The sequence below is a fragment of the Oncorhynchus nerka genome, linkage group LG14 (genome assembly GCF_034236695.1).
Source record: "Oncorhynchus nerka isolate Pitt River linkage group LG14, Oner_Uvic_2.0, whole genome shotgun sequence".
Taxonomy (NCBI): domain Eukaryota; kingdom Metazoa; phylum Chordata; class Actinopteri; order Salmoniformes; family Salmonidae; genus Oncorhynchus; species Oncorhynchus nerka.
This window is the reverse complement of record NC_088409.1, coordinates 91,004,409-91,011,908: the sequence shown is the minus strand read 5'-3', so window position 1 is coordinate 91,011,908 and position 7,500 is coordinate 91,004,409. Positions and strand designations below refer to the sequence as shown.

The following is a 7,500-nucleotide window of genomic DNA, read 5'->3' as shown; positions in this document are numbered from 1 at the left end:
TCCAGGCTAACCAAGCCTTCCCAGGGGTGTTCGGACTAACCAAGCCTTCCCAGGGGTGTTCGGACTAACCAAGCCTTCCCAGGGGAATCCAGGCTAACCAAGCCTTCCCAGGGGAGTCCAGGCTAACCAAGCCTTCCCAGGGGAGTCCGGGCTAACCAAGCCTTCCCAGGGGTGTTCGGACTAACCAAGCCTTCCCAGGGGTGTTCGGACTAACCAAGCCTTCCCAGGGGTGTTTGGACTAACCAAGCCTTCCCAGGGGTGTTCGGACTAACCAAGACTTCCCAGGGGTGTTCGGACTAACCAAGCCTTCCCAGGGGAATCCAGGCTAACCAAGCCTTCCCAGGGGAGTCCAGGCTAACCAAGCCTTCCCAGGGGTGTTCGGACTAACCAAGCCTTCCCAGGGGTGTTCGGACTAACCAAGCCTTCCCAGGGGTGTTCGGACTAACCAAGCCTTCCCAGGGGTGTTCGGACTAACCAAGCCTTCCCAGGGGTGTTCGGACTAACCAAGCCTTCCCAGGGGTGTTCGGACTAACCAAGCCTTCCCAGGGGTGATCGGACTAACCAAGCCTTCCCAGGGGTGTTCGGACTAACCAAGCCTTCCCAGGGGTGTTCGGACTAACCAAGGGAATAAGGATTTTACCGTTTCCTTTTGTCATCAAGGCTTCAAGATCTGCCAACTGCTCACATGGACAGGAGAACGCTATCTGCCCGAAGGCTGTCACATGATCTACTGTCCCAACAATGTTGTGAAGCTCTAGTTTACACTGAGTTTCTGTGAATCCCATCAGCACAGTCGTCTTCTCCTCATTGCCCTCGTTCACCTTCGTCCCCGAAGGGAGGAGCAGCCGTGTATTGATTCCTGCAGGTCAGACCCTGCCAGACACACCTTCTGTACAGGATCAGTGGGAGGCTGTTCTTTGTCCATCAGGTAGAGGCGATAACCTCCTGGGGCCTCAGCCATATGGTGGGGTGGCAGGGTAGCCTAGTGGCTAGAGCGTTGGACTAGTAACCGGAAGGTTGCAAGTTCAAACCCCTGAGCTGACAAGGTACACATCTGTCATTCTGCCCCTGAACAGGCAGTTAACCCACTGTTCCTAGGCCGTCATTGAAAATAAGAATTTGTTCATAACTGACTTGCCTAGTTAAATAAAGGTAAGAATTAAAAAAAAAAAAAATATATATATATATATATATAGAGGCCCTTTCCAACCCCAGTGAGGGGCCAATCAAGCAGCTTAGCATTGCTGACAGCCTGGCTAGACTGCAGAGTCAAACTGAAGAAGTTGTTGCCTAGGCGATATTCTCCCACTCTATAATTGTAGATCAGTTCAGCCACAAGGTCATCATACTCTGGCCCCAAGCTGAACAATACAATCACAATACACTCTTCTTTAAGAAGTACACCTCCGCTTTATTCATCCGCAAAGCATAAGCAACATTTTCATAGCCTACCCTCTCTCCTACTGAGACCAGAAACTCCACAGAGATATTTTACTTGCTTAGATAATGTAAACATGTGTTTCCTATGCCAATAAAGCCCATTAAATTGAATTAAAATTGAATTACCCCTGTGTAGTCTTAACATTCTGTATACTCATTATCCCTTGTGTAGTCTTAACATTCTGTATACTCATTATCCCTTGTGTAGTCTTAACATTCTGTATACTCATTACCCCTTGTGTAGTCTTAACATTCTGCATACTCATTACCCCTTGTGTAGTCTTAACATTCTGTATACTCATTATCCCTTGTGTAGTCTTAACATTCTGTATACTCATTACCCCTTGTGTAGTCTTAACATTCTGCATACTCATTACCCCTTGTGTAGTCTTAACATTCTGTATACTCATTACCCCTTGTGTAGTCTTAACGTTCTGTTTACTCCCCTAAAGATAAAAAATGACCCGCCTTCACCAAACCCCTACAATACAGCAGCTTAATTTAATTTTAAACCCCAAATCAATTTTGCATGAAGAAACAACCTGTCATTCATCATAAACTATGTGAATATCTAGGTTTTCCCTCTTCACAATGCAGAAAGACTGCATTTAATCAGTGGGCACCTCTCATTTTATTACATCACACCTGTCATCATTGTTTTCTTTACTAAAGTAAAGGTTTATTATTATTAAAGGTACTGCATAGGTGTAAATGTCACGGCTGTCAAAGGAAGAGGACCAAGGTGCAGCGTGGTGAGCGTACATTTTCCTTTTTTATTTGGAAAAAAGACGCCGAGCAAAACAATAAACACTACAAACACAAACCGTGAAGCTAAAGGCTCTGTGCCCTAAACAAAGTCAACTTCCCACCAAGACAGGTGGAAAAATGGGCTACCTAAGTATGTTTCTCAATCAGATACAACAATACGATAAACAGATGTCCCTGATTGAGAACCCTACCTGGCCAAAACATAGAAATCAAAATAATAGAGTAGAGAATACCCACCCCAACTCACACCCTGACCAGACCAAAATAGAGACATAAACATCATCTCTAAGGCCAGGGCGTGACAGTAATCATACATTTTTAGCAAGATATGTGCAGAAAGTAGTTTTGAATACATTTTAATGAAGGAAAACAATAACCGTCTTGAATATTTTTGGCAACATAGTGATATATTCTTATAAATCTTCACAAGCGCTGCAGAGGCTGCCGTGTGGGGGAGGCAATCCCTTCTTTGAATGTGTGGGAATACAAGTGCCTTACCCAGGAACACCCTCCTCTGAATGGAACCAGTTTCTCATCCACTGTTACTTCAGGCCCAGGGTTGTAGAGGTACGGCAAACGCTCCACCCACTTCTCCCAGACCTCTCTTATGGCTCCACCCACTGCTCCCAGACCTCTCTTATGGCTCCACCCACTTCTCCCAGACCTCTCTTATGGCTCCACCCACTTCTCCCAGACCTCTCTTATGGCTCCACCCACTTCTCCCAGACCTCTCTTATGGCTCCACCCACTTCTCCCAGACCTCTCTTATGGCTCCACCCACTTCTCCCAGACCTCTCTTATGGCTGACAGTTTGTTTCTCACACGTCTTGCAGGTCTTGACTCACGGTTATCATAAGGTAGCATTGTTGAGAAAGTATGAAAGACTTTCAGCGGCATCGTGGCACGTAAAATCGCCCTTCCACTCTCTGCATCCCAGAGACTACATGTAGCCTCGCCTAGGGACCTATATACACCACTAAGATTAGCAGCACTATGTAGGCACGCAGGTCAATCTCATCCATCCTTTTCCAATTGTCTCCATATTTACGGAAACACTCCAAATTTGTCATCTCCAGGATAATTTTTTCGATGGCTGGTGTAATGAACATGTAGAATGTTGAGGCGATGTCCTGGGCAACTGCATGTCTTGTGGGCCCTGGGGTCATCCTTATGACATGTTGACTGCATGTCTTGTGGGCCCTGGGGTTCATCCTTATGACATGTTGACTGCATGTCTTGTGGGCTCTGGGGTCATCCTTATGACATGTTGACTGCATGTCTTGTGGGCCCTGGGGGTCATCCTTATGACATGTTGACTGCATGTCTTGTGGGCCCTGGGGTCATCATTATGACATGTTGACTGCATGTCTTGTGGGCTCTGGGGTCATCATTATGACATGTTAACAGCATGTCTTGTGGGCTCTGGGGTTCATCCTTATGACATGTTAACTGCATGTCTTGTGGGCCCTGGGGTCATCCTTATGACATGTTGACTGCATGTCTTGTGGGCCCTGGGGTTCATCCTTCTGACATGTTGACTGCATGTCTTGTGGGCCCTGGGGTTCATCCTTATGACATGTTGACTGCATGTCTTGTGGGCCCTGGGGTCATCATTATGACATGTTGACTGCATGTCTTGTGGGCTCTGGGGTCATCATTATGACATGTTAACAGCATGTCTTGTGGGCTCTGGGGTTCATCCTTATGACATGTTAACTGCATGTCTTGTGGGCCCTGGGGTTCATCCTTCTGACATGTTGACTGCATGTCTTGTGGGCCCTGGGGTTCATCCTTCTGACATGTTGACTGCATGTCTTGTGGGCCCTGGGGTTCATCCTTCTGACATGTTGACTGCCTGTCTTGTGGGCCCTGGGGTTCATCCTTCTGACATGTTGACTGCATGTCTTGTGGGCCCTGGGGTTCATCCTTCTGACATGTTGACTGCATGTCTTGTGGGCCCTGGGGTTCATCCTTCTGACATGTTGACTGCATGTCTTGTGGGCCCTGGGGTTCATCCTTATGACATGTTAACTGCATGTCTTGTGGGCCCTGGGGTTCATCCTTATGACATGTTAACTGCATGTCGTGTGGGCCCTGGGGTTCATCATTATGACATGTTAACTGCATATCTTGTGGGCCCTGGGGTCATCATTATGACATGTTAACTGCATATCTTGTGGGCCCTGGGGTTCATCCTTATGACATGTTGACTGCATATCTTGTGGGCCCTGGGGTCATCCTTATGACATGTTAACTGCATGTCTTGTGGGCCCTGGGGTCATCCTTATGACATGTTAACTGCATGTCTTGTGGGCCCTGGGGTTCATCCTTATGACATGTTGACTCCATGTCTTGTGGGCCCTGGGGTTCATCATTATGACATGTTAACTGCATATCTTGTGGGCTCTGGGGTCATCCTTCTGACATGTTGACTGCATGTCTTGTGGGCCCTGGGGTTCATCCTTATGACATGTTAACTGCATATCTTGTGGGCTCTGGGGTCATCCTTCTGACATGTTGACTGCATATCTTGTGGGCCCTGGGGTCATCCTTATGACATGTTGACTGCATGTCTTGTGGGCCCTGGGGTTCATCCTTATGACATGTTAACTGCATGTCTTGTGGGCCCTGGGGTTCATCATTATGACATGTTGACTGCATGTCTTGTGGGCCCTGGGGTCATCATTATGACATGTTAACTGCATATCTTGTGGGCTCTGGGGTCATCCTTCTGACATGTTAACTGTACAGTAGCTATTACAGTGAAAGAATACCATGCTATTGTTTGAGGACACCGGCACAGGTTTCATAAATTCACAAATAGCGATTTAAACATTCACTCACTTTTTGCAAATCTTCCTCTGATTTGTCATCCAAAGGGTCCCACCTATGACATGTAGTGTCATGTTGTTAGATAAAATCCTTCTTTATATCCCAAAAAGTCAGTTTCTTTCAAGACGCAAAGAAAATAATCTGAAAATCTACCCCTAAACATTGTTCCAACAAGTCAAAGTACATTTCTATTTACTTCTCACATGCCATAAAATGTCATCAAACTATAATATTTATTATGGAAAGAAGTATGTTCAATAGGAAACCAATTTTAGCAGGTGTGTCTTGTCTTCATTGCGCACCCAAATACAATTTGTGTCCCTGTACTAAAACTGATATTTCTTATTTGTTCTGGGAGTTACAAGCCTGAAACCTTGAACATAGACTGCTGACACCCTGTAGGAATTGCATCCTGGGAGCTAGGACTCAGTATGCCCCTATGCTTTCCATTGTAAGACCATGGTCTCTTAAAGAAAATGATGTTTGGTTTTCTTTGGATTTTCTCCTACCATATCTAAAGTGTTATAGTCTCCTACATTATTTTAACATTTCTACAATCTCCATATTGTTTTCTTTCCAATGGTACCAATTATATGCCTGAGAAACAGGCAGTTTACTTTGGGCACGTCAGTCAGAAGTAAATTGAGAAAAAGGGCCTAGCCCTGATGAGTTTAAGAGAGAGAGACTGTGATAGAAGAGAGAGCGAGAGAGAGAGAGACTGTGATAGAAGAGAGAGCGAGAGAGAGAGAGAGAGACTGTGATAGAAGAGAGAGAGAGAGAGAGAGACTGTGATAGAAGAGAGCGAGAGAGAGACTGTGAAAGAAGAGAGAGAGAGAGACTGTGATAGAAGAGAGATAGAGAGAGAGGGTGATACTGTGATAGAAGAGAGAGAGAGAGAGACTGTGATAGAAGAGAGAGCGAGAGAGAGCGAGAGAGAGAGACTGTGATAGAAGAGAGAGCGAGAGAGAGAGAGACTGTGATAGAAAAGAGAGCGAGAGAGAGACTGTGATAGAAGAGAGAGCGAGAGAGAGAGCGAGAGAGAGAGACTGCGATAGAAGAGAGAGCGAGAGAGAGAGAGAGAGACTGTGATAGAAGAGAGAGAGAGAGAGATATGGGATGGAGAAAGACTGTGATAGGAGAGAGGGAGAGAGAGAGACTGTGATAGAAGAGAGAGTGAGAGAGAGAGACTGTGATAGAAGAGAGAGAGAGAGAGATATGTGATGGAGAAAGACTGTGATAGGAGAGAGGGAGAGAGAGAGAGACTATGATAGAAGAGAGAGAGAGAGATAGGGGATGGAGAAAGACTGTGATAGGAGAGAGGGAGAGAGAGAGATAGGGGATGGAGAAAGACTGTGATAGGAGAGAGGGAGAGAGAGAGAGACTGTGATAGAAGAGAGAGAGAGAGATAGGGGATGGAGAAAGACTGTGATAGGAGAGAGAGAGAGAGAGAGAGAGAGAGAGAGAAAGACTGTGATAGGAGAGAGAGAGAGAGAGAGAGAGAGAGAGAGAGAGAGAGAGAGAGAGAGAGAGAGACTGTGATAGGAGAGAGAGAGAGAGAGAGAGAGAGAGAGAGAGAGAGAGAGAGAGAGAGAGAGAGAGACTGTGATAGAACAGAGAGAGATAGGGGATGGAGAAGGAGGGAGATGACGCAACAGACACACTCCATCCATGATGGATAATTAGCTGACATTATAGCAACATTTCTGAGGCCTGTTTGGCAGGAGAGCAGCAATTAATATATCACCGAGACCAGGATGCTGGAGAGAGAGCGAGTGGGAGAGAGAAAGAGAGAGAAAGAGAGATATGGGGATAGAGAAAGACCGCGATAGAAGAGAGAGACAGAGAGAGACAGAGAGAGACAGAGAGAGAGAGAGGGGGAGAGAGAGAGAGAGAGAGAGAGAGAGAGAGAGAGAGAGAGAGAGAGAGAGAGAGAGAGAGAAAGAGAAATAGAGAGAGAGAGAGAGAGAGAGAGAGAGAGAGAGAGAGAGAGACTGTGATAGAAGAGAGAGAGAGAGATAGGGGATGGAGAAAGACTGTGATAGGAGAGAGAGAGAGAGAGAGAGAGAGAGAGAGAGAGAGAGAGAGAGAGAGAGAGAGAGAGAGACTGTGATAGAAGAGAGAGCGAGAGAGAGAGAGAGAGACTGAATTATAAGATAGAGCGAGAGAGAGAGACTGTGATAGAAGAGAGAGAGAGAGAGATATGGGATGGAGAAAGACTGTGATAGGAGAGAGGGAGAGAGAGAGACTGTGATAGAAGAGAGAGTGAGAGAGAGAGAGACTGTGATAGAAGAGAGAGAGAGAGATATGTGATGGAGAAAGACTGTGATAGGAGAGAGGGAGAGAGAGAGAGACTATGATAGAAGAGAGAGAGAGAGATAGGGGATGGAGAAAGACTGTGATGGGAGAGAGAGAGATAGGGGATGGAGAAAGACTGTGATAGGAGAGAGGGAGAGAGAGAGA

At 46.2% G+C, this 7,500-nt stretch overlaps 1 pseudogene; it reads right to left on the bottom strand.

Moving 5' to 3' along the window:
* The window catches only part of LOC115123294 (glyoxalase domain-containing protein 4-like), an 11,416-nt pseudogene that overhangs the window by 1,148 nt on the left and 2,768 nt on the right, over nucleotides 1–7,500 (bottom strand).